The sequence below is a fragment of the Ambystoma mexicanum genome, chromosome 4q (assembly GCF_040938575.1).
Source record: "Ambystoma mexicanum isolate Mex_15411 chromosome 4q, UKY_AmexF1_1, whole genome shotgun sequence".
Taxonomy (NCBI): Eukaryota; Metazoa; Chordata; class Amphibia; order Caudata; family Ambystomatidae; genus Ambystoma; species Ambystoma mexicanum.
This window is the reverse complement of record NC_090928.1, coordinates 12,397,291-12,425,182: the sequence shown is the minus strand read 5'-3', so window position 1 is coordinate 12,425,182 and position 27,892 is coordinate 12,397,291.

Here is a 27,892-nt window from a genome sequence, read left to right as displayed (position 1 = left end):
TATACCAAACCTGAGACCCTTCCTATAGCATGAGATGTGATATCCAACTCCTTCCCATTCCAATCCTGTGACCCTTCCTATAGCATGAGATGTGATATCTCAATGCTTATACCAAACCTGAGACCCTTCCTACGGCATGAGATGTCATATACAACTCCTTCCGATTCCAATCCTGAGACCCTTCCTATAGCATGAGATGTGATATCTCAATGCTTATACCAAACCTGAGACCCTTCCTATAACATGAGATCGGATATCCAACTCCTTCCCGTTCCAAACCTGAGACCCTTCCTTTGGCATGAGGTGTAATATCCAGCTCCTTCCCATTCCAATCCTGAGACACTTCCGATAGCATGAGATGTGATATCTCAATGCTTCTAATATCAAAACTGAAACCCTCCCTATAGCATGAGATGTGATATCCAAGTCCTTCCCATTCCAATCCTGAGACCCTTCCTATAGCATGAGATGTGATATCTCAATGCTTCTAATACCAAACCTGAGACCCTTCCTATAACATGAGATTGGAATATCCAACTCCTTCCCATTCCAATCCTGAGACCCTTCCGATAGCAGAGATGTGATATCTCAATTCTTATACCAAACCTGAGATCCTTCCTATAACATGAGATGTGACATCCAACTCCTTCCCATTCCAATCCTGAGACACTTCCTATAGCATGAGATGTGATATCTCACTGTTTATACCAAACCTGAGACCCTTCCTATAGCATGAGATGTGATATCCAACTCCTTCCCATTCCAATCCTGAGACCCTTCCTATAGCATAAGATGTGATATCTCAATGCTTCTAATATCAAACTTGAGAGCCTCCCTATAGCATGAGATGTGATATCCAAGTCCTTCCCATTCCAATCCTGAGAAACTTCCTATAGCATGAGATGTGATATCTCAATGCTTCTAATACCAAACCTGAGACTCTTCCTATAACATGAGATGGGATATTCACCTCCTTCCCATTCCAATCCTGAGACCCTTCCGATAGCAGAGATGTTATATCTCAATGCTTATACCAAACCTGAGACCCTTCCTACGGCATGAGATGTCATATACAACTCCTTCTCATTCCAATCCTGAGACCCTTCCTATAGCATGAGATGTGATATCTCAATGCTTATACCAAACCTGAGACCCTTCCTATAGCATGAGATGTGATATCCAACTCCTTCCCATTCCAATCCTGAGACCCTTCCTATAGAATGAGATGTGATATCTCAATGCTTATACCAAACCTGAGACCCTTCCTACGGCATGAGATGTCATATACAACTCCTTCCGATTCCAATCCTGAGACCCTTCCTATAGCATGAGATGTGATATCTCAATGCTTATACCAAACCTGAGACCCTTCCTACAGCATGAGATGTGATATCCAACTCCTTCCCATTCCAATCCTGAGACCCTTCCTATAGCATGAGATGTAATATCTCAATGCTTATACCAAACCTGAGACCCTTCCTATAACATGAGATTTGATATCCAACTCCTTCCCATTCCAATCCTGAGACACTTCCGATAGCAGAGATGTGATATCTCAATGCTTATACCAGACCTTAGACCCTTCCTATAACATGAGATCGGATATCCAACTCCTTCCCGTTCCAAACCTGAGACCCTTCCTTTAGCATGAGATGTGATATCCAGCTCCTTCCCATTCCAATCCTGAGACACTTCCGATAGCATGAGATGTGATATCTCATTGCTTCTAATATCAAAACTGAAACCCTCCCTATAGCATGATATGTGATATCTAAGTCCTTCCCATTCCAATCCTGAGACCCTTCCTATAGCATGAGATGTGATATCTCAATGCTTCTACCAAACATGAGACCCTTCCTTTTGCATGAGATGTGATATCCAACTCCTTCCCATTCCAATCCTGAGACCCTTCCTATAGCATGAGATGTGATATCTCAATACTTCTAATACCAAACCTGAGAACCTTCCGATAACATGAGATGTGATATCCAAATCCTTCCCCTTCCAAACCTGAGACCCTCCCTTTAGCATGAGATGTGATATCCAACTCATTCCCATTCGAATCCTGAGACCCTTCTGATAGCATGAGATGTGATATCTCAATGCTTCTAATACCAAACCTGAGATCCTTCCGATAGCATGAGATGTGATATCTCAATGCTTCTAATACCAAACCTGAGATCCTTCCTATAACATGAGATGTGATATCCAAATCCTTCCCCTTCCAATTCTGAGACCCTCCCTTTAACATGAGATGTGATATCCAACTCCTTCCCATTCCAATCCTGAGACCCTTCTGATAGCATGAGATGTGATATCTCAATGCCTCTAATACCAAACCTGAGATCCTACCTCTAACATGAAATGTGATATCCAACTCTTTCCCCTTCCAAACCTGAGAGCCTTCCTATAACATGAGATGTGATATCCAAGTCCTTCCCATTCCAATCCTTAGACCCTTCCTACAGCATGCAATATGATATCTCAATGATTCTAATAACAAACCTGAGACCCGTCCTATAACATGAGATGGGATATCCAAGTCCTTCCCATTCCAATCCTGAGACACTTCCGATAGCAGAGATGTGATATCTCAATGCTTATACCAAACCTGAGACCCTTCCTATAACATGAGATGTGATATCCAACTCCTTCCCGTTCCAAACCTGAGACTCTTCCTTTAGCATGAGTTGTGATATCCAGCTCCTTCCCATTCCAATCCTGAGACACTCACGATAGCATGAGATGTGATATCTCAATGCTTCTAATATCAAAACTGAGACCCTCCCTATAGTATGATATGTGATATCTAAGTCCTTCCCATTCCAATCCTGTGACCCTTCCTATAGCATGAGATGTGATATCTCAATGCTTCTACCAAACCTGAGACCCTTCCTTTAGCATGAGATGTGATATCCAACTCCTTCCCATTCCAATCCTGAGACCCTTCCTATAGCATGAGATGTGATATCTCAATACTTCTAATACCAAACCTGAGATCCTTCCGATAACATGAGATGTGATATCCAAATCCTTCCCCTTCCAAACCTGAGACCCTCCCTTTAGCATGAGATGTGATATCCAACTCCTTCCCATTCCAATCCTGAGACCCTTCTGATAGCATGAGATGTGATATCTCAATGCTTCTAATACCAAACCTGAGACCCTTCCTACAGCATGCGATGTGATATCTCAATGCTTCTAATATCAAACCTGAGACCCGTCCTATAACATGAGATGGGATATCCAACTCCTTCCCGTTCCAAACCTGATACCCTTCCTATAGCATGAGATGTGATATCCAATTCCTTCCCATCCCAATCCTGAGACACCTCTGATAGCAGAGATGTGAGATCTCAATGCTTATACCAATCCTGAGACTCTTCCTATAACATGAGATGTGATATCCAACTCCTTCCCGTTCCAAACCTGAGACCCTTCCTATAGCATGAGATGTGATATCCAACTCCTTCCCGTTCCAAACCTGAGACCCTTCCTTTAGCATGATATGTGATATCCAGCTCCTTCCCATTCCAATCCTGAGACACTTCCGATAGCATGAGATGTGATATCTCAATGCTTCTAATATCAAAACTGAGACCCTCCCTATAGCATGATATGTGATATCTAAGTCCTTCCCATTCCAATCCTGAGACCCTTCCTATAGCATGAGATGTGATATCTCAATGCTTCTACCAAACCTGAGACCCTTCCTTTAGCATGAGATGTGATATCCAACTCCTTCCCATTCCAATCCTGAGACCCTTCCTATAGCCTGAGATGTGATATCTCAATACTTCTAATACCAAACCTGAGATCCTTCCGATAACATGAGATGTGATATCCAATTCCTTCCCATCCCAATCCTGAGACACCTCTGATAGCAGAGATGTGATATCTCAATGCTTATACCAAACAAGAGACTCTTCCTATAACATAAGATGTGATATCCAACTCCTTCCCGTTCAAAACCTGAGACCCTTCCGATAGCATGAGATGTGATATCTCAATGCTTCTAATACCAAACCTGTGATCCTTCCTATAACAAGAGATGTGATATCAAAATCCTTCCCCTTCCAAACCTGAGACCCTCCCTTTAGCATGAGATGTGATATCTCAATGCCTCTAATACCAAACCTGAGATCCTTCCGATAGCATGAGATGTGATATCTCAATGCTTCTAATACCAAACCTGAGATCCTTCCTATAACATGAGATGTGATATCCAAATCCTTCCCCTTCCATTCCTGAGACCCTCCCTTTAGCATGAGATGTGATATCCAAGTCCTTCCCATTCCAATCCTGAGACCCTTCCTATAGCATGAGATGTGATATCTCAATGCTTCTAATACCAAACCTGAGACCCTTCCTATAACATAAGATGGGATATCCAACTCCTTCCCATTCCAATCCTGAGACCCTTCCGATAGCAGAGATGTGATATCTCAATGCTTATACCAAACCTGAGACCCTTCCTGTGGCATGAGATGTCATATACAACTCCTTCCCATTCCAATCCTGAGACCCTTCCTATAGCATGAGATGTGATATCAAACTCCTTCCCATTCCAATCCTGAGACCCTTCCTATAGCATGAGTTTTGATATCTCAATGCTTCTAATACCAAACCTGAGATCCTTCCGATAGCATGAGATGTGATATCTCAGTGCTTCTAATACCAAACCTGAGATCATTCCTATAACACGAGATGTTATATCCAAATCCTTCCCCTTCCAAACCTGAGACCCTCCCTTTAGCATGAGATGTGATATCCAACTCCTTCCCATTCCAATCCTGAGACCCTTCCTATAGCATGAGATGTGATGTCTCAATGCTTCTAATACCAAACCTGAGATCCTTCCTATAACATGAGATGTGATATCCAACTCCTTCCCGTTCCAATCCTGAGACACTTCCTATAGCATGAGAAGTGATATCTCCATGCTTATACCAAACCTGAGACCCTTCCTATAGCATGAGATGTGATATCCAAATCCTTCCCATTCCAATCCTGAGACCCTTCCTATAGCATGAGATGTGATATCTCAATACTTCTAATACCAAACCTGAGATCCTTCCGATAACATGAGATGTGATATCCAAATCCTTCCCCTTCCAAACCTGAGACCCTCCCTTTAGCATGAGATGTGTTATCCAACTCCTTCCCATTCCAATCCTGAGACCCTTCTGATAGCATGAGATGTGATATCTCAAAACTTCTAATACCAAACCTGAGATCCTTCCGATAACATGAGATGTGATATCCAAATCCTTCCCCTTCCAAACCTGAGACTCTCCCTTTAGCATGAGATGTGATATCCAACTCCTTCCCATTCCAATCCTGAGACCCTTCTGATAGCATGAGATGTGATATCTCAATGCCTCTAATACCAAACCTGAGATCCTACCTCTAACATGAAATGTGATATCCAACTCTTTCCCCTTCCAAACCTGAGAGCCTTCCTATAACATGAGATGTGATATCCAACTCCTTCCCATTCCAACCTGAGACCCTTCCTATAGCATGAGATGTGATATCTCAATGCCTCTAATACCAAACCTGAGATCCTACCTCTAACATGAAATGTGATATCCAACTCTTTCCCCTTCCAAACCTGAGAGCCTTCCTATAACATGAGATGTGATATCCAACTCCTTCCCATTCCAACCTGAGACCCTTCCTATAGCATGAGATGTGATATCTCAATGCCTCTAATACCAAACCTCAGATCCTTCCTCTAACATGGAATGTGATATCCAACTCCTTCCCTTTCCAAACCTGAGAGCCTATCTATAGCATGAGATGTGATATCCAAATCCTTCCCCTTCCAAACCTGAGACCCTTCCTATAGCTTGAGATGTGATATCAAACTCCTTCCCATTCCAATCCTGAGATAGCTTGAGATGTGATATCCAACTCCTTCCCATTCCAATCCTGAGACCCTTCCGATAGCATGAGATGTGATATCTCAATGCTTCTAATATCAAAACTGAGACCCTCCCTATAGCATGAGATGTGATATCTGAGTCCTTCCCATTCCTATCCTGAGACCCTTCCGATAGCAGAGATGTGATATCTCAATGCTTATACCAAACCTGAGACCCTTCCTATAGCATGAGATGTGATATCTCAATGCTTCTATCAAACCTGAGACCCTTCCTTTAGCATGAGATGTGATATCTCAATTCTTATACCAAACCTGAGATCCTTCCTATAACATGAGATGTGACATCCAACTCCTTCCCATTCCAATCCTGAGACACTTCCTATAGCATGAGATGTGATATCTCACTGTTTATACCAAACCTGAGACCCTTCCTATAGCATGAGATGTGATATCCAACTCCTTCCCATTCCAATCCTGAGACCCTTCCTATAGCATAAGATGTGATATCTCAATGCTTCTAATATCAAACTTGAGAGCCTCCCTATAGCATGAGATGTGATATCCAAGTCCTTCCCATTCCAATCCTGAGAAACTTCCTATAGCATGAGATGTGATATCTCAATGCTTCTAATACCAAACCTGAGACTCTTCCTATAACATGAGATGGGATATTCACCTCCTTCCCATTCCAATCCTGAGACCCTTCCGATAGCAGAGATGTTATATCTCAATGCTTATACCAAACCTGAGACCCTTCCTACGGCATGAGATGTCATATACAACTCCTTCTCATTCCAATCCTGAGACCCTTCCTATAGCATGAGATGTGATATCTCAATGCTTATACCAAACCTGAGACCCTTCCTATAGCATGAGATGTGATATCCAACTCCTTCCCATTCCAATCCTGAGACCCTTCCTATAGAATGAGATGTGATATCTCAATGCTTATACCAAACCTGAGACCCTTCCTACGGCATGAGATGTCATATACAACTCCTTCCGATTCCAATCCTGAGACCCTTCCTATAGCATGAGATGTGATATCTCAATGCTTATACCAAACCTGAGACCCTTCCTACAGCATGAGATGTGATATCCAACTCCTTCCCATTCCAATCCTGAGACCCTTCCTATAGCATGAGATGTAATATCTCAATGCTTATACCAAACCTGAGACCCTTCCTATAACATGAGATTTGATATCCAACTCCTTCCCATTCCAATCCTGAGACACTTCCGATAGCAGAGATGTGATATCTCAATGCTTATACCAGACCTTAGACCCTTCCTATAACATGAGATCGGATATCCAACTCCTTCCCGTTCCAAACCTGAGACCCTTCCTTTAGCATGAGATGTGATATCCAGCTCCTTCCCATTCCAATCCTGAGACACTTCCGATAGCATGAGATGTGATATCTCATTGCTTCTAATATCAAAACTGAAACCCTCCCTATAGCATGATATGTGATATCTAAGTCCTTCCCATTCCAATCCTGAGACCCTTCCTATAGCATGAGATGTGATATCTCAATGCTTCTACCAAACATGAGACCCTTCCTTTTGCATGAGATGTGATATCCAACTCCTTCCCATTCCAATCCTGAGACCCTTCCTATAGCATGAGATGTGATATCTCAATACTTCTAATACCAAACCTGAGAACCTTCCGATAACATGAGATGTGATATCCAAATCCTTCCCCTTCCAAACCTGAGACCCTCCCTTTAGCATGAGATGTGATATCCAACTCATTCCCATTCGAATCCTGAGACCCTTCTGATAGCATGAGATGTGATATCTCAATGCTTCTAATACCAAACCTGAGATCCTTCCGATAGCATGAGATGTGATATCTCAATGCTTCTAATACCAAACCTGAGATCCTTCCTATAACATGAGATGTGATATCCAAATCCTTCCCCTTCCAATTCTGAGACCCTCCCTTTAACATGAGATGTGATATCCAACTCCTTCCCATTCCAATCCTGAGACCCTTCTGATAGCATGAGATGTGATATCTCAATGCCTCTAATACCAAACCTGAGATCCTACCTCTAACATGAAATGTGATATCCAACTCTTTCCCCTTCCAAACCTGAGAGCCTTCCTATAACATGAGATGTGATATCCAAGTCCTTCCCATTCCAATCCTTAGACCCTTCCTACAGCATGCAATATGATATCTCAATGATTCTAATAACAAACCTGAGACCCGTCCTATAACATGAGATGGGATATCCAAGTCCTTCCCATTCCAATCCTGAGACACTTCCGATAGCAGAGATGTGATATCTCAATGCTTATACCAAACCTGAGACCCTTCCTATAACATGAGATGTGATATCCAACTCCTTCCCGTTCCAAACCTGAGACTCTTCCTTTAGCATGAGTTGTGATATCCAGCTCCTTCCCATTCCAATCCTGAGACACTCACGATAGCATGAGATGTGATATCTCAATGCTTCTAATATCAAAACTGAGACCCTCCCTATAGTATGATATGTGATATCTAAGTCCTTCCCATTCCAATCCTGTGACCCTTCCTATAGCATGAGATGTGATATCTCAATGCTTCTACCAAACCTGAGACCCTTCCTTTAGCATGAGATGTGATATCCAACTCCTTCCCATTCCAATCCTGAGACCCTTCCTATAGCATGAGATGTGATATCTCAATACTTCTAATACCAAACCTGAGATCCTTCCGATAACATGAGATGTGATATCCAAATCCTTCCCCTTCCAAACCTGAGACCCTCCCTTTAGCATGAGATGTGATATCCAACTCCTTCCCATTCCAATCCTGAGACCCTTCTGATAGCATGAGATGTGATATCTCAATGCTTCTAATACCAAACCTGAGACCCTTCCTACAGCATGCGATGTGATATCTCAATGCTTCTAATATCAAACCTGAGACCCGTCCTATAACATGAGATGGGATATCCAACTCCTTCCCGTTCCAAACCTGATACCCTTCCTATAGCATGAGATGTGATATCCAATTCCTTCCCATCCCAATCCTGAGACACCTCTGATAGCAGAGATGTGAGATCTCAATGCTTATACCAATCCTGAGACTCTTCCTATAACATGAGATGTGATATCCAACTCCTTCCCGTTCCAAACCTGAGACCCTTCCTATAGCATGAGATGTGATATCCAACTCCTTCCCGTTCCAAACCTGAGACCCTTCCTTTAGCATGATATGTGATATCCAGCTCCTTCCCATTCCAATCCTGAGACACTTCCGATAGCATGAGATGTGATATCTCAATGCTTCTAATATCAAAACTGAGACCCTCCCTATAGCATGATATGTGATATCTAAGTCCTTCCCATTCCAATCCTGAGACCCTTCCTATAGCATGAGATGTGATATCTCAATGCTTCTACCAAACCTGAGACCCTTCCTTTAGCATGAGATGTGATATCCAACTCCTTCCCATTCCAATCCTGAGACCCTTCCTATAGCCTGAGATGTGATATCTCAATACTTCTAATACCAAACCTGAGATCCTTCCGATAACATGAGATGTGATATCCAATTCCTTCCCATCCCAATCCTGAGACACCTCTGATAGCAGAGATGTGATATCTCAATGCTTATACCAAACAAGAGACTCTTCCTATAACATAAGATGTGATATCCAACTCCTTCCCGTTCAAAACCTGAGACCCTTCCGATAGCATGAGATGTGATATCTCAATGCTTCTAATACCAAACCTGTGATCCTTCCTATAACAAGAGATGTGATATCAAAATCCTTCCCCTTCCAAACCTGAGACCCTCCCTTTAGCATGAGATGTGATATCTCAATGCCTCTAATACCAAACCTGAGATCCTTCCGATAGCATGAGATGTGATATCTCAATGCTTCTAATACCAAACCTGAGATCCTTCCTATAACATGAGATGTGATATCCAAATCCTTCCCCTTCCATTCCTGAGACCCTCCCTTTAGCATGAGATGTGATATCCAAGTCCTTCCCATTCCAATCCTGAGACCCTTCCTATAGCATGAGATGTGATATCTCAATGCTTCTAATACCAAACCTGAGACCCTTCCTATAACATAAGATGGGATATCCAACTCCTTCCCATTCCAATCCTGAGACCCTTCCGATAGCAGAGATGTGATATCTCAATGCTTATACCAAACCTGAGACCCTTCCTGTGGCATGAGATGTCATATACAACTCCTTCCCATTCCAATCCTGAGACCCTTCCTATAGCATGAGATGTGATATCAAACTCCTTCCCATTCCAATCCTGAGACCCTTCCTATAGCATGAGTTTTGATATCTCAATGCTTCTAATACCAAACCTGAGATCCTTCCGATAGCATGAGATGTGATATCTCAGTGCTTCTAATACCAAACCTGAGATCATTCCTATAACACGAGATGTTATATCCAAATCCTTCCCCTTCCAAACCTGAGACCCTCCCTTTAGCATGAGATGTGATATCCAACTCCTTCCCATTCCAATCCTGAGACCCTTCCTATAGCATGAGATGTGATGTCTCAATGCTTCTAATACCAAACCTGAGATCCTTCCTATAACATGAGATGTGATATCCAACTCCTTCCCGTTCCAATCCTGAGACACTTCCTATAGCATGAGAAGTGATATCTCCATGCTTATACCAAACCTGAGACCCTTCCTATAGCATGAGATGTGATATCCAAATCCTTCCCATTCCAATCCTGAGACCCTTCCTATAGCATGAGATGTGATATCTCAATACTTCTAATACCAAACCTGAGATCCTTCCGATAACATGAGATGTGATATCCAAATCCTTCCCCTTCCAAACCTGAGACCCTCCCTTTAGCATGAGATGTGTTATCCAACTCCTTCCCATTCCAATCCTGAGACCCTTCTGATAGCATGAGATGTGATATCTCAAAACTTCTAATACCAAACCTGAGATCCTTCCGATAACATGAGATGTGATATCCAAATCCTTCCCCTTCCAAACCTGAGACTCTCCCTTTAGCATGAGATGTGATATCCAACTCCTTCCCATTCCAATCCTGAGACCCTTCTGATAGCATGAGATGTGATATCTCAATGCCTCTAATACCAAACCTGAGATCCTACCTCTAACATGAAATGTGATATCCAACTCTTTCCCCTTCCAAACCTGAGAGCCTTCCTATAACATGAGATGTGATATCCAACTCCTTCCCATTCCAACCTGAGACCCTTCCTATAGCATGAGATGTGATATCTCAATGCCTCTAATACCAAACCTCAGATCCTTCCTCTAACATGGAATGTGATATCCAACTCCTTCCCTTTCCAAACCTGAGAGCCTATCTATAGCATGAGATGTGATATCCAAGTCCTTCCCATTCCAATCCTTAGACCCTTCCTACAGCATGCAATATGATATCTCAATGATTCTAATAACAAACCTGAGACCCGTCCTATAACATGAGATGTGATAATCAACTCCTCCCCATTCCAATCCTGAGACCCTTCTGATAGCATGAGATGTGATATCTCAATGCTTCTGATACCAAACCTGAGATCCTTCCGATAGCTTGAGATGTGATATCTCAATGCTTCTAATACCAAACCTGAGATCCTTCCTATAACATGAGATGTGATATCCAAATCCTTCCCCTTCCAAACCTGAGACACTCCCTTTAGCATGAGATGTGATATCCAACTCCTTCCCATTCCAATCCTGAGACCCTTCTGATAGCATGAGATGTGATATCTCAATGCCTCTAATACCAAACCTGAGATCCTACCTCTAACATGAAATGTGATATCCAACTCTCTCCCCTTCCAAACCTGAGAGCCTTCCTATAGCATGAGATGTGATATCCAAGTCCTTCCCATTCCAATCCTGAGACCCTTCCTATAACATGAGATGCGATATCCAACTCCTTCCCATTCCAACCTGACACCCTTCCTATAGCATGAGATGGGATATCCAACTCCTTCCAAATCCAATCCTGATAACCTTCCGATAGCATGAGATGTGATATCCCAATGCTTCTACCAAACCTGAGACCCATACTATGGCATGAGATGTGATATCAAACTCCTTCCCATTCCAATCCTGAGACCCTTCCTATAGCTTGAGATGTGATATCCAACTCCTTCCCATTCCAATTTTGAGACCCTTCCTATACCATGAGACTTGATATCTCAATGCTTCTAATACCAAACCTGAGACCCGTTCTATAACATGAGATGTGATATCCAAATCCTTCCCCTTCCAAACCTTAGACCCGTCCTTTATCATGAGATGTGATATCCAACTCCTTCCCATTCCAATCCTGAGACCCTTCCTATAGCATGAGATGTGATATCTCAATGCTTCTAATACCAAACCTGAGACCCTTCCTATAACATGAGATGGGAATATCCAACTCCTTACCATTCCAATCCTGAGACCCTTCCGATAGCAGAGATGTGATATCTCAATGCTTATACCAAACCTGAGATCCTTCCTATAACATGAGATGTGATATCCAACTCCTTCCCATTCCAATACTGAGACACTTCCTATAGCATGAGATGTGATATCTCACTGCTTATACCAAACCTGAGACCCTTCCTATAGCATGAGATGTGATATCCAACTCCTTCCCATTCCAATCCTGAGACCCTTCCTATAGCATGAGATGTGATATCTCAATGCTTCTAATATCAAACTTGAGACCCTCCCTATAGCATGAGATGTGATATCCAAGTCCTTCCCATTCCAATCCTGAGACACTTCCTATAGCATGAGATGTGATATCTTAATGCTTCTAATAGCAAACCTGAGACTCTTCCTATAACATGAGATGGGATATCCAACTCCTTCCCATTCCAATCCTGAGACCCTTCCGATAGCAGAGATGTGATATCTCAATGCTTCTAATACCAAACCTGAGACTCTTCCTATAACATGAGATGTGAAATCCAAATCCTTCCCTTCCCAAACCTGAGACTCTTCCTATAGCATGAGATGTGATATCTCAATGCTTCTACCAAACCTGAAACCCTTCCTATAGCATGAGATGTGATATCCAACTCCTTCCCATTCCAATCCTGAGACACTTCCTATAGCATGAGATGTGATATCACAATGCTTCTAATACCAAACCTGAGACCCATCCTATAACATGAGATGTGATATCCAAATCCTTCCCCTTCCAAACCTGAGACCCTTCCTTTAGCATGAGATGTGATATCCAGCTCCTCCCATTCCAATCCTGAGACCCTTCCGATAGCATGAGATGTGGTATCTCAATGCTTCTAATATCAAAACTGAGACCCTCCCTATAGCATGAGATGTGATATCTAAGTCCTTCCCATTCCAATCCTGAGACCCTTCCGATAGCAGAGATGTGATATCTCAATGCTTATACCAAACCTGAGACCCTTCCTATGGCATGAGATGTGATATCCAACTCCTTGCCATTCAAATCCTGAGACCCTCCCTATAACAAGAGATGTCATATCCAACTCCTTCCCATTCCAAACCTGAGACCCTTCCTTTAGCATGAGATGTGATATCCAAATCCTTCACATTCCAATCCGGAGACCAATCCTATAGCATGAGATGTGATATCTCAATGCTTCTAATATCAAAACTGAGACCAACAAAAATGATATGTGATATCTAAGTCCTTCCCATTCCAATCCTGAGACCCTTCCTATAGCATGAGATGTGATATCTCAATGCTTCTAATATCAAACTTGAGACCCTCCCTATAGCATGAGATGTGATATCCAAGTCCTTCCCATTCCAATCCTGAGACACTTCCTATAGCATGAGATGTGATATCTCAATGCTTCTAATACCAAACCTGAGACTCTTCCTATAACATGAGATGGGATATCCAACTCCTTCCCATTCCAATCCTGAGACTCTTCCGATAGCAGAGATGTGATATTTCAATGCTTATACCAAACCTGAGACCCTTCCTACGGCATGAGATGTCATATACAACTCCTTCCCATTCCAATCCTGAGACCCTTCCTATAGCTTGAGATGTGATATCCAACTCCTTCCCATTCCAATTTTGAGACCCTTCCTATACCATGAGACTTGATATCTCAATGCTTCTAATACCAAACCTGAGACCCGTTCTATAACATGAGATGTGATATCCAAATCCTTCCCCTTCCAAACCTTAGACCCGTCCTTTATCATGAGATGTGATATCCAACTCCTTCCCATTCCAATCCTGAGACCCTTCCTATAGCATGAGATGTGATATCTCAATGCTTCTAATACCAAACCTGAGACCCTTCCTATAACATGAGATGGGAATATCCAACTCCTTACCATTCCAATCCTGAGACCCTTCCGATAGCAGAGATGTGATATCTCAATGCTTATACCAAACCTGAGATCCTTCCTATAACATGAGATGTGATATCCAACTCCTTCCCATTCCAATACTGAGACACTTCCTATAGCATGAGATGTGATATCTCACTGCTTATACCAAACCTGAGACCCTTCCTATAGCATGAGATGTGATATCCAACTCCTTCCCATTCCAATCCTGAGACCCTTCCTATAGCATGAGATGTGATATCTCAATGCTTCTAATATCAAACTTGAGACCCTCCCTATAGCATGAGATGTGATATCCAAGTCCTTCCCATTCCAATCCTGAGACACTTCCTATAGCATGAGATGTGATATCTTAATGCTTCTAATACCAAACCTGAGACTCTTCCTATAACATGAGATGGGATATCCAACTCCTTCCCATTCCAATCCTGAGACCCTTCCGATAGCAGAGATGTGATATCTCAATGCTTCTAATACCAAACCTGAGACTCTTCCTATAACATGAGATGTGAAATCCAAATCCTTCCCTTCCCAAACCTGAGACTCTTCCTATAGCATGAGATGTGATATCTCAATGCTTCTACCAAACCTGAAACCCTTCCTATAGCATGAGATGTGATATCCAACTCCTTCCCATTCCAATCCTGAGACACTTCCTATAGCATGAGATGTGATATCACAATGCTTCTAATACCAAACCTGAGACCCATCCTATAACATGAGATGTGATATCCAAATCCTTCCCCTTCCAAACCTGAGACCCTTCCTTTAGCATGAGATGTGATATCCAGCTCCTCCCATTCCAATCCTGAGACCCTTCCAATAGCATGAGATGTGGTATCTCAATGCTTCTAATATCAAAACTGAGACCCTCCCTATAGCATGAGATGTGATATCTAAGTCCTTCCCATTCCAATCCTGAGACCCTTCCTATAGCAGAGATGTGAAATCTCAATGCTTATACCAAACCTGAGACCCTTCCTATGGCATGAGATGTGATATCCAACTCCTTGCCATTCAAATCCTGAGACCCTCCCTATAACAAGAGATGTCATATCCAACTCCTTCCCATTCCAAACCTGAGACCCTTCCTTTAGCATGAGATGTGATATCCAAATCCTTCACATTCCAATCCGGAGACCAATCCTATAGCATGAGATGTGATATCTCAATGCTTCTAATATCAAAACTGAGACCAACAAAAATGATATGTGATATCTAAGTCCTTCCCATTCCAATCCTGAGACCCTTCCTATAGCATGAGATGTGATATCTCAATGCTTCTAATATCAAACTTGAGACCCTCCCTATAGCATGAGATGTGATATCCAAGTCCTTCCCATTCCAATCCTGAGACACTTCCTATAGCATGAGATGTGATATCTCAATGCTTCTAATACCAAACCTGAGACTCTTCCTATAACATGAGATGGGATATCCAACTCCTTCCCATTCCAATCCTGAGACTCTTCCGATAGCAGAGATGTGATATCTCAGTGCTTATACCAAACCTGAGACCCTTCCTACGGCATGAGATGTCATATACAACTCCTTCCCATTCCAATCCTGAGACCCTTCCTATAGCATGAGATGTGATATCTCAATGCTTATACCAAACCTGAGACCCTTCCTATAGCATGAGATGTGATATCCAACTCCTTCCATTCCAATCCTGAGACCCTTCCTATAGCATGAGATTTGATATCTCAATGCTTATACCAAACCTGAGTCCCTTCCTATAGCATGAGATGTGATACCCAAGTCCTTCCCATTCCAATCCTTAGACCCTTCCTAAAGCATGCAATATGATATCTCAATGATTCTAATAACAATCCTGAGACCCGTCCTATAACGTGAGATGGGATATCCAATTCCTTCCCATTCCAATCCTGAGACACTTCCGATAGCAGAGATGTGATATCTCAATGCTTATACCAAACCTGAGACCCTTCCTATAACATGAGATCGGATATCCAACTCCTTCCCGTTCCAAACCTGAGACCCTTCCTTTAGCATGAGATGTGATATCCAGCTCCTTCCCATTCCAATCCTGAGACACTTCCGATAGCATGAGATGTGATATCTCAATGCTTCTAATATCAAAACTGAAACCCTCCCTATAGCATGATATGTGATATCTAAGTCCTTCCCATTCCAATCCTAAAACCCTTCCTATAGCATGAGATGTGATATCTCAATGCTTCTACCAAACCTGAGACCCTTCCTTTAGCATGAGATGGGATATCCAACTCCTTCCCATTCCAATCCTGAGACCCTTCCTATAACATGAGATTTGATATATCAATGCTTATACCAAACCTGAGACCCTTCCTATAGCATGAGATGTGATATCCAACTCCTTCCCGTTCCAAACCTGAGACCCTCCCTTTAGCATGAGATGTGATATCCAACTCCTTCCCATTCCAATCCTGAGAGCCTTCTGATAGCATGAGATGTGATATCTCAATGTTTCTAATACCAAACCTGAGATCCTTCCGATAGCATGAGATGTGATATCTCAATGCTTCTAATACCAAACCTGAGATCCTTCCTATAACATGAGATGTGATATCCAAATCCTTCCCCTTCCAAACCTGAGACCCTCCCTTTAGCATGAGATGTGATATCCAACTCCTTCCCATTCCAATCCTGAGACCCTTCTGATAGCATGAGATGTGATATCTCAATGCCCCTAATACCAAACCTGAGATCCTACCTCTAACATGAAATGTGATATCCAACTCTTTCCCCTTCCAAACCTGAGAGCCTTCCTATAACATGAGATGTGATATCCAACTCCTTCCCATTCCAACCTGAGACCCTTCCTATAGCATGAGATGTGATATCTCAATGCCTCTAATACCAAACCTGAGATCCTTCCTGTAACATGAAATGTGATATCGAAGTCCTTCCCATTCCAATCCTTAGACCCTTCCTACAGCATGCAATATGATATCTCAATGTTTCTAATAACAAACCTGAGACCCGTCCTATAACATGAGATGGGATATCCAACTCCTTCCCATTCCAATCCTGAGACACTTCCGATAGCAGAGATGTGATATCTCAATGCTTATACCAAGCCTAAGATCCTTCCTATAACATGAGATGTGATATCCAACTCCTTCCCGTTCCAAAGCTGAGAGCCTTCCTTTAGCATGAGATGTGATATCCAGCTCCTTCCCATTCCAATACTGAGACACTTCCGATAGCATGAGATGTGATATCTCAATGCTTCTAATATCAAAACTGAGACCAACAAAAATGATATGTGATATCTAAGTCCTTCCCATTCCAATCCTGAGACCCATCCTATAGCATGAGATGTGATATCTCAATGCTTCTAATATCAAACTTGAGACCCTCCCTATAGCATGAGATGTGATATCCAAGTCCTTCCCATTCCAATCCTGAGACACTTCCTATAGCATGAGATGTGATATCTCAATGCTTCTAATACCAAACCTGAGACTCTTCCTATAACATGAGATGGGATATCCAACTCCTTCCCATTCCAATCCTGAGACTCTTCCGATAGCAGAGATGTGATATCTCAATGCTTATACCAAACCTGAGACCCTTCCTACGGCATGAGATGTCATATACAACTCCTTCCCATTCCAATCCTGAGACCCTTCCTATAGCATGAGATGTGATATCTCAATGCTTATACCAAACCTGAGACCCTTCCTATAGCATGAGATGTGATATCCAACTCCTTCCCATTCCAATCCTGAGACCCTTCCTATAGCATGAGATGTGATGTCTCAATGCTTCTAATACCAAACCTGAGATCCTTCCTATAACATGAGATGTGATATCCAACTCCTTCCATTCCAATCCTGAGACCCTTCCTATAACATGAGATTTGATATATCAATGCTTATACCAAACCTGAGACCCTTCCTATTGCATGAGATGTGATATCCAACTCCTTCCCGTTCCAAACCTGAGACCCTTCCTTTAGCATGAGATGTGATATCCAGCTCCTTCCCATTCCAATACTGAGACACTTCCGATAGCATGAGATGTGATATCTCAATGCTTCTAATATCAAAACTGAGACCAACAAAAATGATATGTGATATCTAAGTCCTTCCCATTCCAATCCTGAGACCCTCCCTATAGCATGAGATGTGATATCCAAGTCCTTCCCATTCCAATCCTGAGACTCTTCCTATAGCATGAGATGTGATATCTCAATGCTTCTAATACCAAACCTGAGACCCTTCCTATAACATGAGATGGGAATATCCAACTCCTTACCATTCCAATCCTGAGACCCTTCCGATAGCAGAGATGTGATATCTCAATGCTTATACCAAACCTGAGATCCTTCCTATAACATGAGATGTGATATCCAACTCCTTCCCATTCCAATCCTGAGACCCTTCCTATAGCATGAGATGTGATATCTCACTGCTTATACCAAACCTGAGACCCTTCCTATAGCATGAGATGTGATATCCAACTCCTTCCCATTCCAATCCTGAGACCCTTCCTATAGCATGAGATGCGATATCTCACTGCTTATACCAAACCTGAGACCCTTCCTATAGCATGAGATGTGATATCCAAATCCTTCCCATTCCAATCCTGAGACCCTTCCTATAGCATGAGATGTGATATCTCAATGCTTCTAATATCAAACTTGAGACCCTCCCTATAGCATGAGATGTGATATCCAAGTCCTTCCCATTCCAATCCTGAGACACTTCCTATAGCATGAGATGTGATATCTCAATGCTTCTAATACCAAACCTGAGACTCTTCCTATAACATGAGATGGGATATCCAACTCCTTCCCATTCCAATCCTGAGACCCTTCCGATAGCAGAGATGTGATATCTCAATGCTTATACCAAACCTGAGACCCTTCCTACAGCATGAGATGTCATATACAACTCCTTCCCATTCCAATCCTGAGACCCTTCCTATAGCATGAGATGTGATATCTCAATGCTTATACCAAACCTGAGACCCTTCCTATAGCATGAGATGTGATATCCAACTCCTTCCATTCCAATCCTGAGACCCTTCCTATAGCAGAGATGTGATATCTCAATGCTTATACCAAACCTGAGACCCTTCCTATAACATGAGATCGGATATCCAACTCCTTCCCGTTCCAAACCTGAGACCCTTCCTTTAGCATGAGATGTGATATCCAGCTCCTTCCCATTCCAATCCTGAGACACTTCCGATAGCATGAGATGTGATATCTCAATGCTTCTAATATCAAATCTGAAACCCTCCCTATAGCATGATATGTGATATCTAAGTACTTCCCATTCCAATCCTAAGACCCTTCCTATAGCATGAGATGTGATATCTCAATACTTCTACCAAACCTGAGACCCTTCCTTTAGCATGAGATGTGATATCCAACTCCTTCCCATTCCAATCCTGAGACCCTTCCTATAGCATGAGATGTGATATCTCAATACTTCTAATACCAAACCTGAGATCCTTCCGATAACATGAGATGTGATATCCAAATCCTTCCCCTTCCAAACCTGAGACCCTCCCTTTAGCATGAGATGTGATATCCAACTCCTTCCCATTCCAATCCTGAGACCCTTCTGATAGCATGAGATGTGATATCTCAATGTTTCTAATACCAAACCTGAGATCCTTCCGATAGCATGAGATGTGATATCTCAATGCTTCTAATACCAAACCTGAGATCCTTCCTATAACATGAGATGTGATATCCAAATCCTTCCCCTTCCAAACCTGAGACCCTCCCTTTAGCATGAGATGTGATATCCAACTCCTTCCCATTCCAATCCTGAGACCCTTCTGATAGCATGAGATGTGATATCTCAATGCCTCTAATACCAAACCTGAGATCCTACCTCTAACATGAAATGTGATATCCAACTCTTTCCCCTTCCAAACCTGAGAGCCTTCCTATAACATGAGATGTGATATCCAACTCCTTCCCATTCCAACCTGAGACCCTTCCTATAGCATGAGATGTGATATCTCAATGCCTCTAATACCAAACCTGAGATCCTTCCTCTAACATGAAATGTGATATCCAACTCCTTCCCTTTCCAAACCTGAGAGCCTATCTATAGCATGAGATGTGATATCCAAGTCCTTCCCATTCCAATCCTTAGACCCTTCCTACAGCATGCAATATGATATCTCAATGATTCTAATAACAAACCTGAGACCCGTCCTATAACATGAGATGGGATATCCAACTCCTTCCCATTCCAATCCTGAGACACTTCCGATAGCAGAGATGTGATATCTCAATGCTTATACCAAACTTGAGACCCTTCCTATAACATGAGATGTGATATCCAACTCCTTCCCGTTCCAAACCTGAGACCCTTCCTTTAGCATGAGATGTGATATCCAGCTCCTTCCCATTCCAATACTGAGACACTTCCGATAGCATGAGATGTGATATCTCAATGCTTCTAATATCAAAACTGAGACCAACAAAAATGATATGTGATATCTAAGTCCTTCCCATTCAAATCCTGAGACCCTTCCTATAGCATGAGATGTGATATCTCAATGCTTCTAATATCAAACTTGAGACCCTCCCTATAGCATGAGATGTGATATCCAACTCCTTCCCATTCCAACCTGAGACCCTTCCTATAGCATGAGATGTGATATCTCAATGCCTCTAATACCAAACCTGAGATCCTTCCTCTAACATGAAATGTGATATCCAACTCCTTCCCATTCCAATCCTTAGACCCTTCCTACAGCATGCAATATGATATCTCAATGATTCTAATAACAAACCTGAGACCCGTCCTATAACATGAGATGGGATATCCAACTCCTTCCCATTCCAATCCTGAGACTCTTCTGATAGCAGAGATGTGATATCTAAATGCTTATACCAAACCTGAGACCCTTCCTACGGCATGAGATGTCATATACAACTCCTTCCCATTCCAATCCTGAGACCCTTCCTATAGCATGAGATGTGATATCTCAATGCTTATACCAAACCTGAGACCCTTCCTATAGCATGAGATGTGATATCCAACTCCTTCCCATTCCAATCCTGAGACCCTTCCTATAGCATGAGATGTGATGTCTCAATGCTTCTAATACCAAACCTGAGATCCTTCCTATAACATGAGATGTGATATCCAACTCCTTCCATTCCAATCCTGAGACCCTTCCTATAGCATGAGATTTGATATCTCAATGCTTATACCAAACCTGAGACCCTTCCTATAGCATGAGATGTGATATCCCAGTCTTTCCCATTCCAATCCTTAGACCCTTCCTACAGCATGCAATATGATATCTCAATGATTCTAATAACAATCCTGAGACCCGTCCTATAACATGAGATGGGATATCCAATTCCTTCCCATTCCAATCCTGAGACACTTCCGATAGCAGAGATGTGATATCTCAATGCTTATACCAAACCTGAGACCCTTCCTATAACATGAGATCGGATATCCAACTCCTTCCCGTTCCAAACCTGAGACCCTTCCTTTAGCATGAGATGTAATATCCAGCTCCTTCCCATTCCAATCCTGAGACACTTCCGATAGCATGAGATGTGATATCTCAATGCTTCTAATATCAAAACTGAAACCCTCCCTATAGCATGATATGTGATATCAAAGTCCTTCCCATTCCAATCCTGAGACCCTTCCTATAGCATGAGATGTGATATCTCAATGCTTCTACCAAACCTGAGACCCTTCCTTTAGCATGAGATGTGATATCCAACTCCTTCCCATTCCAACCTGAGACCCTTCCTATAGCATGAGAAGGGATATCCAACTCCTTCCCAATCCAATCCTGAGACCCTTCCGATAGCATAGATGTGATATCTCAATGCTTATACCAAACCTGAGACCCTTCCTATGGCATGAGATGTGATATCCAACTCCTTGCCATTCAAATCCTGAGACCCTCCCTATAACAAGAGATGTCATATCCAACTCCTTCCCATTCCAAACCTGAGACCCTTCCTTTAGCATGAGATGTGATATCCAAATCCTTCACATTCCAATCCGGAGACTCTTCCTATAACATGAGATGAGATATCCAACTCCTTTCCAATCCAATCCTGAGACCCTTCCGATAGCAGAGATGTGATATCTCAATGCTTCAAAAACCAAACATGAGAACCATCCTATAACATGAGATGTGAAATCCAAATACTTCCCTTCCCAAACCTGAGACTCTTCCTATAGCATGAGATGTGATATCTCAATGCTTCTAATATCAAACTTGAGACCCTCCCTATAGCATGAGATGTGATATCCAAGTCCTTCCCATTCCAATCCTGAGACACTTCCTATAGCATGAGATGTGATATCTCAATGCTACTAATACCAAACCTGAGACTCTTCCTATAACATGAGATGGGATATCCAACTCCTTCCCATTCCAATCCTGAGACTCTTCTGATAGCAGAGATGTGATATCTCAATGCTTATACCAAACCTGAGACCCTTCCTACGGCATGAGATGTCATATACAACTCCTTCCCATTCCAATCCTGAGACCCTTCCTATAGCATGAGATGTGATATCTCAATGCTTATACCAAACCTGAGACCCTTCCTATAGCATGAGATGTGATATCCAACTCCTTCCCATTCCAATCCTGAGACCCTTCCTATAGCATGAGATGTGATGTCTCAATGCTTCTAATACCAAACCTGAGATCCTTCCTATAACATGAGATGTGATATCCAACTCCTTCCATTCCAATCCTGAGACCCTTCCTATAGCATGAGATTTGATATCTCAATGCTTATACCAAACCTGAGACCCTTCCTATAGCATGAGATGTGATATCCAAGTCTTTCCCATTCCAATCCTTAGACCCTTCCTACAGCATGCAATATGATATCTCAATGATTCTAATAACAATCCTGAGACCCGTCCTATAACATGAGATCGGATATCCAACTCCTTCCCGTTCCAAACCTGAGACCCTTTCTTTAGCATGAGATGTAATATCCAGCTCCTTCCCATTCCAATCCTGAGACACTTCCGATAGCATGAGATGTGATATCTCAATGCTTCTAATATCAAAACTGAAACCCTCCCTATAGCATGATATGTGATATCTAAGTCCTTCCCATTCCAATCCTGAGACCCTTCCTATAGCATGAGATGTGATATCTCAATGCTTCTACCAAACCTGAGACCCTTCCTTTAGCATGAGATGTGATATCCAACTCCTTCCCATTCCAACCTGAGACCCTTCCTATAGCATGAGAAGGGATATCCAACTCCTTCCCAATCCAATCCTGAGACCCCTCCGATAGCAGAGATGTGATATCTCAATGCTTATACCAAACCTGAGACCATTCCTATGGCATGAGATGTGATATCCAACTCCTTGCCATTCAAATCCTGAGACCCTCCCTATAACAAGAGATGTCATATCCAACTCCTTCCCATTCCAAACCTGAGACCCTTCCTTTAGCATGAGATGTGATATCCAAATCCTTCACATTCCAATCCGGAGACCCTTCCTATAACATGAGATGTGATATCCAACTCCTTCCCAATCCAATCCTGAGACCCTTCCGATAGCAGAGATGTGATATCTCAATGCTTATACCAAACCTGAGACCCTTCCTATGGCATGAGATGTGATATCCAACTCCTTGCCATTCAAATCCTGAGACCCTCCCTATAACAAGAGATGTCATATCCAACTCCTTCCCATTCCAAACCTGAGACCCTTCCTTTAGCATGAGATGTGATATCCAAATCCATCACATTCCAATCCGGAGACCAATCCTATAGCATGAGATGTGATATCTCACTGCTTCTAATACCAAACCTGAGACCCTTCCGATAGCATGAGATGTGATATCTCAATGCTTCAAAAACCAAACATGAGAACCATCCTATAACATGAGATGTGAAATCCAAATCCTTCCCTTCCCAAACCTGAGACTCTTCCTATAGCATGAGATGTGATATCTCAATGCTTCTACCAAACCTGAAACCCTTCCTATAGCATGAGATGTGATATCCAACTCCTTCCCATTCCAATCCTGAGACACTTCCTATAGCATGAGATGTGATATCACAATGCTTCTAATACCAAACCTGAGACCCATCCTATAACATGAGATGTGATATCCAAATCCTTCCCCTTCCAAACCTGAGACCCTTCCTTTAGCATGAGATGTGATATCCAGCTCCTCCCATTCCAATCCTGAGACCCTTCCGATAGCATGAGATGTGGTATCTCAATGCTTCTAATATCAAAACTGAGACCCTCTCTATAGCATGAGATGTGATATCTAAGTCCTTCCCATTCCAATCCTGAGACCCTTCCGATAGCAGAGATGTGATATCTCAATGCTTATACCAAACCTGAGACCCTTCCTATGGCATGAGATGTGATATCCAACTCCTTGCCATTCAAATCCTGAGACCCTCCCTATAACAAGAGATGTCATATCCAACTCCTTCCCATTCCAAACCTGAGACCCTTCCTTTAGCATGAGATGTGATATCCAAATCCTTCACATTCCAATCCGGAGACCAATCCTATAGCATGAGATGTGATATCTCAATGCTTCTAATATCAAACTTGAGACCCTCCCTATAGCATGAGATGTGATATCCAAGTCCTTCCCATTCCAATCCTGAGACACTTCCTACAGCATGAGATGTGATATCTCAATGCTTCTAATACCAAACCTGAGACTCTTCCTATAACATGAGATGGGATATCCAACTCCTTCCCATTCCAATCCTGAGACTCTTCCGATAGCAGAGATGTGATATCTCAATGCTTCTAATATCAAACTTGAGACCCTCCCTATAGCATGAGATGTGATATCCAAGTCCTTCCCATTCCAATCCTGAGACCCTTCCTATAGCATGAGATGTGATATCTCAATGCTTCTAATATCAAACTTGAGACCCTCCCTATAGCATGAGATGTGATATCCAAGTCCTTCCCATTCCAATCCTGAGACACTTCCTATAGCATGAGATGTGATATCTCAATGCTTCTAATACCAAACCTGAGACTCTTCCTATAACATGAGATGGGATATCCAACTCCTTCCCATTCCAATCCTGAGACTCTTCCGATAGCAGAGATGTGATATCTCAATGCTTATACCAAACCTGAGACCCTTCCCACGGCATGAGATGTCATATACAACTCCTTCCCATTCCAATCCTGAGACCCTTCCTATAGCATGAGATGTGATATCTCAATGCTTATACCAAACCTGAGACCCTTCCTATAGCATGAGATGTGATATCCAACTCCTTCCCATTCCAATCCTGAGACCCTTCCTATAGCATGAGATGTGATGTCTCAATGCTTCTAATACCAAACCTGAGATCCTTCCTATAACATGAGATGTGATATCCAACTCCTTCCATTCCAATCCTGAGACCCTTCCTATAGCATGAGATTTGATATATCAATGCTTATACCAAACCTGAGACCCTTCCTATAGCATGAGATGTGATATCCAACTCCTTCCCGTTCCAAACCTGAGACCCTTCCTTTAGCATGAGATGTGATATCCAGCTCCTTCCCATTCCAATACTGAGACACTTTCGATAGCATGAGATGTGATATCTCAATGCTTCTAATATCAAAACTGAGACCCTCCCTATAGCATGAGATGTGATATCTAAGTCCTTCCCATTCCAATCCTGAGACCCTTCCGATAGCAGAGATGTGATATCTCAATGCTTCTAATATCAAAACTGAGACCAACAAAAATGATATGTGATATCTAAGTCCTTCCCATTCCAATCCTGAGACCCTCCCTATAGCATGTGATGTGATATCCAAGTCCTTCCCATTCCAATCCTGAGACCCTTCCTATAGCATGAGATGTGATATCTCAATGCTTCTAATACCAAACCTGAGACCCTTCCTATAACATGAGATGGGAATATCCAACTCCTTACCATTCCAATCCTGAGACCCTTCCGATAGCAGAGATGTGATATCTCAATGCTTATACCAAACCTGAGATCCTTCCTATAACATGAGATGTGATATCCAACTCCTTCCCATTCCAATCCTGAGACCCTTCCTATAGCATGAGATGTGATATCTCACTGCTTATGCCAAACCTGAGACCCTTCCTATAGCATGAGATGTGATATCCAACTCCTTCCCATTCCAATCCTGAGACCCTTCCTATAGCATGAGATGTGATATCTCACTGCTTATACCAAACCTGAGACCCTTCCTATAGCATGAGATGTGATATCCAACTCCTTCCCATTCCAATCCTGAGACCCTTCCTATAGCATGAGATGTGATATCTCAATGCTTCTAATATCAAACTTGAGACCCTCCCTATAGCATGAGATGTGATATCCAAGTCCTTCCCATTCCAATCCTGAGACACTTCCTATAGCATGAGATGTGATATCTCAATGCTTCTAATACCAAACCTGAGACTCTTCCTATAACATGAGATGGGATATCCAACTCCTTCCCATTCCAATCCTGAGACCCTTCCGATAGCAGAGATGTGATATCTCAATGCTTATACCAAACCTGAGACCCTTCCTACGGCATGAGATGTCATATACAACTCCTTCCCATTCCAATCCTGAGACCCTTCCTATAGCATGAGATGTGATATCTCAATGCTTATACCAAACCTGAGACCCTTCCTATAGCATGAGATGTGATATCCAACTCCTTCCCATTCCAATCCTGAGACCCTTCCTATAGCATGAGATGTGATGTCTCAATGCTTCTAATACCAAACCTGAGATCCTTCCTATAACATGAGATGTGATATCCAACTCCTTCCATTCCAATCCTGAGACCCTTCCTATAGCATGAGATTTGATATCTCAATGCTTATACCAAACCTGAGACCCTTCCTATAGCATGAGATGTGATACCCAAGTCCTTCCCATTCCAATCCTTAGACCCTTCCTACATCATGCAATATGATATCTCAATGATTCTAATAACAATCCTGAGACCCGTCCTATAACGTGAGATGGGATATCCAATTCCTTCCCATTCCAATCCTGAGACACTTCCGATAGCAGAGATGTGATATCTCAATGCTTATACCAAACCTGAGACCCTTCCTATAACATGAGATCGGATATCCAACTCCTTCCCGTTCCAAACCTGAGACCCTTCCTTTAGCATGAGATGTGATATCCAGCTCCTTCCCATTCCAATCCTGAGACACTTCCGATAGCATGATATGTGATATCTCAATGCTTCTAATATCAAATCTGAAACCCTCCCTATAGCATGATATGTGATATCTAAGTACTTCCCATTCCAATCCTAAGACCCTTCCTATAGCATGAGATGTGATATCTCAATGCTTCTACCAAACCTGAGACCCTTCCTTTAGCATGAGATGTGATATCCAACTCCTTCCCATTCCAATCCTGAGACCCTTCCTATAGCATGAGATGTGATATCTCAATACTTCTAATACCAAACCTGAGATCCTTCCGATAACATGAGATGTGATATCCAAATCCTTCCCCTTCCAAACCTGAGACCCTCCCGTTAGCATGAGATGTGATATCCAACTCCTTCCCATTCCAATCCTGAGACCCTTCTGATAGCATGAGATGTGATATCTCAATGTTTCTAATACCAAACCTGAGATCCTTCCGATAGCATGAGATGTGATATCTCAATGCTTCTAATACCAAACCTGAGATCCTTCCTATAACATGAG